The sequence below is a fragment of the Heterodontus francisci genome, chromosome 35 (assembly GCF_036365525.1).
Source record: "Heterodontus francisci isolate sHetFra1 chromosome 35, sHetFra1.hap1, whole genome shotgun sequence".
NCBI classification, from domain to species: Eukaryota; Metazoa; Chordata; class Chondrichthyes; order Heterodontiformes; family Heterodontidae; genus Heterodontus; species Heterodontus francisci.
The window spans coordinates 38592278-38602819 of NC_090405.1; positions in this window are offsets into that span (position 1 = coordinate 38592278).

Consider the following 10542-nt stretch of genomic DNA (forward strand, 5'->3'; position numbering starts at 1 on the left):
GAGCAAAAGATGGGTCAGCTGCCACACTGTGTGCAGACACTGTAATTTTGGGGACAATTTCAACCTAACCCACTTTTTGGGAAACTGACAGGAGAATGGGAGCAACACTGGTTTTATATCCCGCCTGACTTTTCTCACCATTGGAGTCATCTTTGCTTTTGTATGAACTGGATGAGAATCTTGTAAAAGGACTCCTGTCTGATTTCCTGCATTTGCTCAGACTTTCTGCAGCATTGGGTCAAATCCTGCCCACCAGACAATGCAGCCTTTGTACTAAATCAGTTGAAAAAGGAGTAAACTGTTAAGAAAGAGCTGCTTACCCGAGTATCTAATCAATCAAAAAGCAACTGACCTTTGGGCAGCCTGGTTTACAAATCTTGAGAATCATTCCTTATGATCGGCATGTTCTCGGAAAGTCAGCCAATATCAAGGCAGAATCCTTCTTAACAACAGACCATTGTCCTTTAGTGGAATTTAGAGTAATTAAATCAAAAAAGCAGGTACTGTTTATTAACAATGGTCATTAGGGGTTAGCCGAACTTCAAATGCTGGAATCCAATCTTGTTAACGATTAACCTTCCAAAAGAAGAGTCACAATTAATCATGTTCTTCTTCTGCAGGATTTTATAAGTAAACTCAAACAAAGCCCTACTCATAACTGCATTGTAGAGTATTGATATATCAGGTTTTAATTCTGATAGAATGTTACAATTTGACATACCTATCTACTTTGAGGCAAGCTGTTCAATGCTCTCATCCCACAATGAATGGGCTTCCTATTTTTAATTGCTTTCTTCTTTAATTCCTTTCCAATAATAATGATACATGCAGAGATATACTGATGGCAGATTTCTTACTCATAAACTTGTTATAAACAGTTATAATTAGCCCCATATCCCTTAGTAACAGCAATGTACAGTACTATATGTTCTAGGCTATCCGAAAATGAATCTGTGAAATGATCTGTAAGAATAACTGGATAATGGTAAACAAGAGATTCAGCGATCCTTCCTCTCAGATGATTAATAACCAAGGAAACATGTACATGCATCATATTGTACTGTAATTTTCCAATTTTCCCTCTTGTCATGATCCAATCTTTTTTTTCTCTCTGGGAAATAAGTAATGTGTCTTCAAGGCTTGCAAAGAATCAATATTGCTTTAAGAACCAGCAAGCCTTAGGAGTTAGAAAAAAATGCATTTTGGTTGCCGTTGGATACAGCTATTTGGAGACTGTGATTCAAAGGGTGCATTCTCATTACCTTGGATACAGCCACTTGGACTGATCATCAAGCAATACATTGTTACAATTCAATTTTGAACTGGCTTTTTAGTTGAAGACAGTCTGTTCTAACAAAACACAGACAGACAGCTGGTGTTAGCACCTGAAAGAAGAGCTTTCAACCATTTAAACTGAAGGAAGAGAATTTAGTCTGTTTAATTATTATTATCTCTCAAAATTCAATAAAAAAGTCAAAGCCAAAACAGAGATCTCTGACAATTTAAACTGAAGGAAGGGAAGTTAGACTGACAATCTTTCATCCCTCAAAAACTCTAAAGTCAGATTGATTCCATTGAAAGTGTTTGCAAGTTGTTAATTGTTGAAAATCATTGTTGAAAGGAAAGCATCACTTACTGCTGGAATTAGACTACGGACTGTTCTACTGTTGAAGAACCTTTTTCCCCATCAGATGGCTGTGAGGATTTCAAGCAACATTGAACTGTAAATTTGCAAGGACTCTAATTTTTTCTATTTTAAATGTTGTTCATGTCTTAGTAGTGTTTAAGAATTTTGTTTTTCTAATTAAACAGTTAATTTGTTGATTTAAAGACACCTGGCTTGGTTAGCCTCATTTGGGGGTTAATAGATGGTACAATTTGGCTGGGTCTTTCTTTCATTTGGAAAGTTTAAAATGATATGTTAGGAGATCTGTGGAGGGATGGGATTGAATTAACAGTGCATTTCTCCCACCACAATCAGAATCGTATATTTTGATTAGGGGCTTTGACTGGAACACTCTTCCATTGTGGAGCCTCCCAACACAATGGTGCAGATCGCAGAATCAGTTCTGTTTGTTATAGTCCTCATTCCCGTCTGTGCTGCTACCCAAAAAGGCTTCATGCCGGGAACAGAAACTTGGAATGTTTTTTACATGTGTTTGTGTGTTCTGCATATGTACAATGAGAAAGCCCAAGTACAGTATTGTAATGCCCTAATATACATAAAGAATAACATATCACTATCAATGATTCACAAAAGCAATTGTTCAGCAAGCATCAAGAAAATTGTGAACTGAATGCACTTGTAGTCAAATAATTATCCATATGTTTCACAATTTATTTTAAGAATCTTGTTGACATTTTGTTGTGGCTGGCCTGATTTTGGTGCATAAAATAATAGAGATGATCATGACAGGGGAACTGAAAGTATATAGATCACAGTAAAGCAAGTACAATGTATAAGGTACAGTCTTCTTCTTTCTTCTTTGGCCTCCTTGTCTCGAGAGACAATGAGTAAGCACCTAGAGGTGGTCAGTGGTTTGTGAAACAGTGCCTGGAGTGGCTATAAAGGCCAATTCTAGAGTGACAGACTCTTCCACAGGCGCTGCAGATAAAATTGGTTGTTGGGGCTGTTACACAGTTGGCTCTCTCCTTGCGCTTCTGTCTTTTTTCCTGCCAACTGCTAAGTCTCTTCGACTCGCCACACTTTAGCCCCGCCTTTGTGGCTGTCCGCCAGCTCTGGCGATCACTGGCAACTGACTCCCACGACTTGTGATCAATATCACAGGACTTCATGTCGCGTTTGCAGACATCTTTAAAGCGGAGACAAGGACGACCGGTGGGTCTGATACCAGTGACAAACTCGCTGTACAATGCGTCCTTGGGGATCCTGCCATCTTCCATATGGCTCACATGGCCAAGCCATCTCAAGCGCCGCTGGCTCAGTAGGGTGTATATGCTGGGGATGTTGGCCGCCTCGAGGACTTCTGCGTTGGAGATACGGTCCTGCCACCTGATGCCAAGGATTCTCCGGAGGCAGCGAAGATGGAATGAATTGAGACGTCGCTCTTAGCTGACATACATTGTCCAGGCCTCGCTGTCATAGAGAAAGGTACTGAGGACACAGGCTTGATACGCTCAGACTTTTGTGTTTCGTATCAATGCGCCATTTTCCCACACTCTCTTGGCCAGTCTGGACATAGCAGCAGATGGCTTTCCCATGCGCTTGTTGATTTCTGCATTGAGAGACAGGTTACTGGTGATAGTTGAGCCTAGGTAAGTGAACTCTTGAACCACTTCCAGAGCGTGGTCGCCTATATTGATGGATGGAGCATTTCTGACGTCCTGTCCCATGATGTTCGTTTTCTTGAGGCTGATGGTTAGGCCAAATTTGTTACAGGCAGCCGCAATCCTGTCGATGAGTCTCTGCAGACACTTTTCAGTGTGAGATGTTAATGCAGCATTGGCAGCCAAGAGGAGTTCCCTGATAAGGACCTTCCGTACTTTGGTCTTCGCTCTAAGACAGGCAAGGTTGAACGACCTGTCATCTGATCTTGTGTGGAGGAAAATTCCTTCTTCTGAAGACTTGAACGCATGTGAGAGCAGCAGTGAGAAGAAGATCCCAAACTGTGTAGGTGCGAGAACACAGCCCTGTTTCACGCCACTCAGGATAGGAAAGGGGTCTGATGAGGCACCGCTATGCTGAATTGTGCCTTTCTTATTGTCATGGAATGAGGTGATGATACTTAGTAGCTTTGGTGGACATCCAATCTTTTCTAGTAGTCTGAAGAGACTACATCTGCTGACGAGGTCAAAGGCTTCTTTCATACTAAACCCTGTCACCAGGTTTCATGGAGGCACCCAAGATCACGTCGTTGGCACCAGCTGGACCTCATCGTCACAAGGCGAGCCTCTATAAACAGTGTCCAAATCACACGCAGCTTCCACAGTGCAGATTGCAACACTGACCACTCCCTGGTGTGCAGCAAACCAAAGAAGTTACATCACTCCAAGCAGAAGGGCCACCCGCACATCAACACTAACAGAATTTCTTATCCACAGCTGTTATATATAAGTTTCTAAATTCACTTGAAAAAGCCCTTCAAAACACTCCTACAGGGGATGCAGAGACCAAGTGGGCCCACATCAGAGATGCCATCCATGACTCAGCAATGACCACCTATGGCAAACGTGTGAAGCGGAATGGAGACTGGTTTCAATCTCATAATGAAGAGCTGGAACCTGTCATCGCCGTTAAGCGCATTGCATTGTTGAACTACAAGAAAGCCCCAGCGAGTTAACATCCGTAGCACTTAAAGTAGCCAGAAGCACTGCACAAAGAACAGCTAGGCGCTGCACAAATGACTACTGGCAACACCTATGCAGTCGTATTCAGCTGGCCTCCGACACCGGAAACATCAGAGGAATGTATGATGGCATTAAGAGAGCTTTTGGGCCAACCATCAAGAAGATCGCCCCCCTCAAATCTAAATCAGGGACACGATCACTGACCAACGCAAGCAAATGGAACGCTGTATGGAGCAATACCGAGAACTGTACTCCAGGGAAAATGTTGTCACTGAGTCCGCCCTCAATGCAACCCTGTCTCTGCCAGTGATGGATGAGCTGGACGAACAGCCAGCAAAATCGGAACTCAGTGATGCCATTGATTCTCTAGCCAGTGGAAAAGCCCCTGGAAAGCTCGGCATTACCCCGGAAATAATCAAGAGTGCCAAGCCTGCTATACTCTCAGCACTCCATGAACTGCTTTGCCTGTGCTGGTATGAGGGAGCAGTACCACAGGACATGCGCAATGCCAATATCATCACCCTCTATAAGAACAAGGGTGACCGCGGTGACTGCAACAACTACCATGGAATCTCCCTGCTCAGCATAGTGCAGAAAGTCTTTGCTCGAGTTGTTTTAAACAGACTCCAGAAGCTGGCTGAGCATGTCTATCCTGAGGCACAGTGTGGCTTTCGAGCAGATAGATCCACCATTGACATGCTGTTCTCCCTTCGCCAGGAGAAATGCCGTGAACAACAGATGCTCCTCTATGTTGCTTTCATAGATCTCACCAAGGTACAGTACTATATATTTTATTGAACATGTATATAACTGTTACAATATAGGATATATTAGAAATATTCCGTATGATATGCTACTTGTATCTATTTTGGATATTTAAACTAGATATACTCTAGTGGTCCTCCTCTGATCTTTTTCTGACCCAAAACTTGGAACCAGTATTTGAGATGAATCCTGACCATGGCTTTGGACAGAGACAGAACAGTATTTCTTGTTTTGTATTTAATTGTACTGGAATTGCACCCTAACACCCTACTTGCTTTTGCAATAGCCTCGTGACACTGTTCATGGACCTTCCATGACTTGTGCACTCTAGCTAATAGTCTTTCATGCATTACATCCTTGTGTTGGCTAATGTGAATTTTATATCTGATCAGGAAATGTTTCCTGGGTGGGCATGAGCTGTCACACTTGCAAAATGTTACATGACTGAGCAAATTAAACAGTGAATGCTCAGAAACACCAGAGTATAGGCACAGAGTGAATGGACAATAGTACATCTGTCTAAAGGTTCACATTTACCTTCTTCTGTCTGGTGAGGTCACTGAACTTTATCTGGCATTGGAGCAACATCCTTGGCGCAGTGCTGCATCTACTGATGGTCTCGGCCACCTCTTTCCTTGCCTGGTGTGGCCACTGCCTTCAGGAGCTTTCCTTCAGTAGCAAATAAATGGTGGGAATGATACCCACCTTCACTGCCTGGGCGCAGCTGATCACCTTGCCTTTGCAAACCCCATGGTGCTGTTGATTTCGAGGGGATGTGAATGGAGCAGGTTCTGCAACTGGTGGGCAATCTGCTCCGCCAGATGATTCCCCCAGGTGATGAAAGTGAAAATTACCAGCCCTCTTCCATAAAACCCTCCTTTGCTGTACTTCCTGCAGTAACTGCTCAATTGTCTCAATGTCATAGCAGGGTGCCCTGATGTAACCTGCCCTCTTCTGAATGATTTGCCATTACTTCACCCACGTCTTACTTCATATATGTGCCGACAGAGCATTTTATTGCCAATTGTAATGATCTACAGCCACAAGTTCATTCACAGTCATACTCCAGGTTATCAGCTCACAGTTTGTGTGCTTGAAAAATGTTCACTCAGCTTCCGAGTTGTTTGGCTGGATTCAGGGTTACCCCTGCAGGTTCTGACCAGGTCCCAAGGCATGCCTCTCCCTTTAAGCATGGGTGACCCTTGAAGGCCTTTTACTTCCTGGGTCATCATCACTGTGCCAATAACAGGCCCTAACAACAACAACAAACACAACAAATTGCAGCATTGTATAGGTGCTTCACACGCGCGTTACCAAACTAAATTTGACACTGACCCACATGAGGAAACATTTGGACAGGTGATCAGAAACTTGGTCAAAGAGGTTGGTCTTTAGGAGCATCTTGAAGGAGGAGGGAGCGGCAGAGAGATTTAGGGAGGGAATTCCAGAGCTTAGGGCCTACGTACCTGAAGGCACAGCCTCCAATGGTGGAGAGAGTAAAATCTGGGATGCGCAAGGCCTTGGAGGAGAACAGAGATCTCAGAAGACTGTAGGGCTAGTGGAGGTTACAGAGATAGGGAGGCCCACCCAGTAATGCCCTGGAAATGCAAATGAAGTTTAAGACAAAATCTGGTTGGTCAGTACCCATGTCAGAAGCAGTGCTATCTTTGTGCACTGTCCAAGCACCGTGCTCATTTCCATGGAACTCAGGAAAATCGTCTCAAAATAATCCAACATTTCTTATCCTTCAGTAACTTATTCATTCGGGGTTTTATCTTGAATCCTCATTGCTTACAGCTTAACGAGTAGCACGTTATCAGATACTCTTTGCTATTGACAGTACATTGCATCTAAATCTCTTCGGAATATTACTTCCTTTTAAATGTGAAGGAGGGTGATCCGGCAGGAGGTTCCCTTCTGCATCAGTGTCATCTCAGTCATAGAGTCATTCAGCATAGAAACAGGCCCTTCAGCCCACCGCGTCCATGCCAACCATAATGCCTGTCTATACTAATCCCACCTGCCTGCATTAATTCCATATCCCTCTATGCCTTTCTCATTCAAGTACCTGTCCAGATGCCTCTTAAATGTTGCTACTGTTCCTGCCTCCACCACCTCCTCTGGCAGCTCATTCCAGATACCCACTATTATTTGTGTGAAAAATTTACCCCTTTGATCCCCTTTAAACCTCCTCCCTCTCACCTTAAATCTATGCCCTCTAATTTTAGCCACCCCTACCATCTATTGCTAATTAGATGTGATTGTGCTCCTGATAACTGCGTCCTGACAATCGTCCATTATTTCGCTCAGAATGGGAGTGAAGACAATGGGGATAATTTTGACTTTGGGCTCTGTGTGTAAATGAGTGACAGTGGATCGGAACCCCATTTTATTTCTCTGGCTCAATTTTGAGATGAATCTTGACCATGGCTTTGGTCAGAGACAGACAGTATTTCTTGTTTTGTATTTAATTGTACTCAATTTTTATTTCCTGCCAATTCGTTATTGCCTGATTTATCCTATCGCACAATGTCAAAATTAACCCCAGTGGATGTGCAGCTGCCAGCTGTTTCCAAGCTACTGGGACCTGACCACTGTTCATCAACTCCCTCATAGTGATTATCAATGCCTCAAGTCTCAGACCTGATCTGATATAGTGCTCTGGGATAAATACTATTCACCTCTGGAGATCTATTTGCTGTGACATTTCTAGATTTTTCTTTACACTTTAGACTGTATATTTTGATTTCCATGTTTCAGATTACTCTTAAAAGCACCAAACAAGCCCAAACACTCCTTCCAGGTGAAGCAGCGATTTACTTATACTTCTTTCAATTTACTATACTGTATTCGCTGCTCACAATGTGGTCTCCTCTACACTGGGGAGACCAAATGCAGATTGGGTGATCGCTTTGCGGAACACCTCCACTCAGTCCGAAAGCATGACCACGGGCTTCCAGTTGCTTGCCATTTCAACACCCGCCATCCCCCCACCCACTCTCATTCCCAAATTTCTGTCTTTGGCCTGCTGCAGTGTTCCAGTGAACATCAACACAAGCTTGAGGAACAGCACCTCATTTACCGATTAGGTACTCTACAGCCTTTCAGACTGAACATTGTGTTCAATAATTTCAGAGCATGACTGACCCTTTCTTATTATTATTTTATTTTGTTTTATCATTTTTTTACCATGTGCCTACCTTAAACTGGGTATTTCATGTTTGTGCTTTTGGCTCGGGCTGTTCATTATTCTGTCATTAACACCCTCTCTGCATTAATGTTTTGTCTTTCACCACACCATTAGCATGCTTTCTTTGCCTTTGCCCCATGACCTCCTTGTCAGTTAATCTCTCCAGACCTCTATCACACACTTTCCCTTTTGTTCTCTTTCCCCCCGCTTTACTTGCTTAAAACTTATTACATTTCTAACCTTTGTCAGTTCTGATGAAAGGTCATAGACCTGAAACGTTAACTCTACTTCTCTCTCCACCGATACTGCCTGACCTGCTGAGTATTTCCAGCACTTTCTGTTTCTATTAGCATTTCCACTTAGCCTGATATATAGATAAATTTCACGGCATACCATTTCTGCTATTCACAATGAGTTGCCCATAGTTGATTTTAACACTAACCCTAGCACCCAAACTGCAACCCCTAACCTTAATCCCCAGCCTAACACCACAATCTTAACAATCTAACCCTAACATCCTAACCCTCAACCCTAACCACTAACCCTTAACCCAATTCCAACACTAACCCTACCCCTACTTGCTAAACTCTAACACCGTAATTCTAACACTCTAACCAGAAATGTTAACTCTAACCATTAACTCTGAACCCTGAATTGTACGGTGTCAATAACACAATGCAGGGCAGGCTTCAGTGTTGATATGCAGTCCAGATGCAGAATCCTCCATGTCTAATATTCCAATATGGGTTTCCAAAGCAGATCCAGATCCTTGTACTTTCAACCATAAGTCATGATTGTAATTTCTTTGGCCTCCTTGTCTCGAGAGACAATGGGTAAGCGCCTGGAGGTGGTCAGTGGTGTGTGGAGCAGCGCCTGGAGTGGCTATAAAGGCCAATTCTAGAGTGACAGACTCTTCCACAGGTGCTGCAGAAAAATTTGATTGTCGGGGCTGTTACACAGTTGGCTCTCTCCTTGCGCTTCTGTCTTTTTTCCTGCCAACTGCTAAGTCTCTTCGACTCGCCACACTTTAGCCCCACCTTTATGGCTACCCGCCAGCTCTGGCGAACGCTGGCAACTGACTCCCACGACTTGTGATCAATGTCACAGGACTTCATGTCGCGTTTGCAGACGTCTTTAAAGCGGAGACATGGACGGCCGATGGGTCTGATACCAGTGGCGAGCTCGCTGTACAATGTGTCAGGGGATCCTGCCATCTAGAATTATAACAGATATTAATGAAACAGGTTTGAGGATCTAACAATTTGTTATAGGTGCTAAACTCCCATATTTTTGGTACTTCCAGATATTTTGAGTGAGTGGGCTAAGAAAAGATTCCAGTGAGCAGAAGCTCTCCAAGACCTCACCTTGTGTCAAAGATTGGTTAGGCTCCAGATGGAATATTACGTTCAATCTTTCCAAAAGGAGTCAAGGTATTGGAGAAGGTGCAGAAGAAATGATAGAAGGGGTGAGAAGCTTTGGTTATGGGGAGAAACTAGAGAAGTTAGGGCTCTTTTCATTAGAATAGAGAAATTTAAGAAGAGATCTGGTAGAAGTGTTCAATATTACAATGGGTTTTCAGAAAGGTGAATCATTGGTTAGTGAGTCAGTGGTGAAATCGTGTCCAGCTATGGATGGGTGCAGCTTCAACAACAAAGAACAAAGAAACAAAGAACAAAGAAAATGACAGCACAGGAACAGGCCCTTCGGCCCTCCAAGCCTGCGCCGATCCAGATCCTCTATCTAAACATGTCGCCTATTTTCTAAGGGTCTGTATCTCTTTGCTTCCTGCCCATTCATGTATCTGTCTAGATACATCTTAAAAGACGCTATCGTGCCCGCGTCTACCACCTCCGCTGGCAACGCGTTCCAGGCACCCACCACCCTCTGCATATCCCCCCTAAACTTTTCCCCTCTCACTTTGAACTTGTGACCCCTTGTAATTGAATCCCCCACTCTGGGAAAAAGCTTCTTGCTATCCACCCTGTCTATACCTCTCATGATTTTGTACACCTCAATCAGGTCCCCCCTCAACCTCCGTCTTTCTAATGAAAATAATCCTAATCTGCTCAACCTCTCTTCATAGCTAGCGCCCTCCATACCAGGCAACATCCTGGAGAACCTCCTCTGCACCCTCTCCAAAGCATCTACATCCTTTTGGTAATGTGGCGACCAGAACTGCACGCAGTCTTCCAAATGTGGCCGAACCAAAGTCTTATACAACTGTAACATGACCTGCCAACTCTTGTACTCAATACCCCGTCCGATGAAGGAAAGCATGC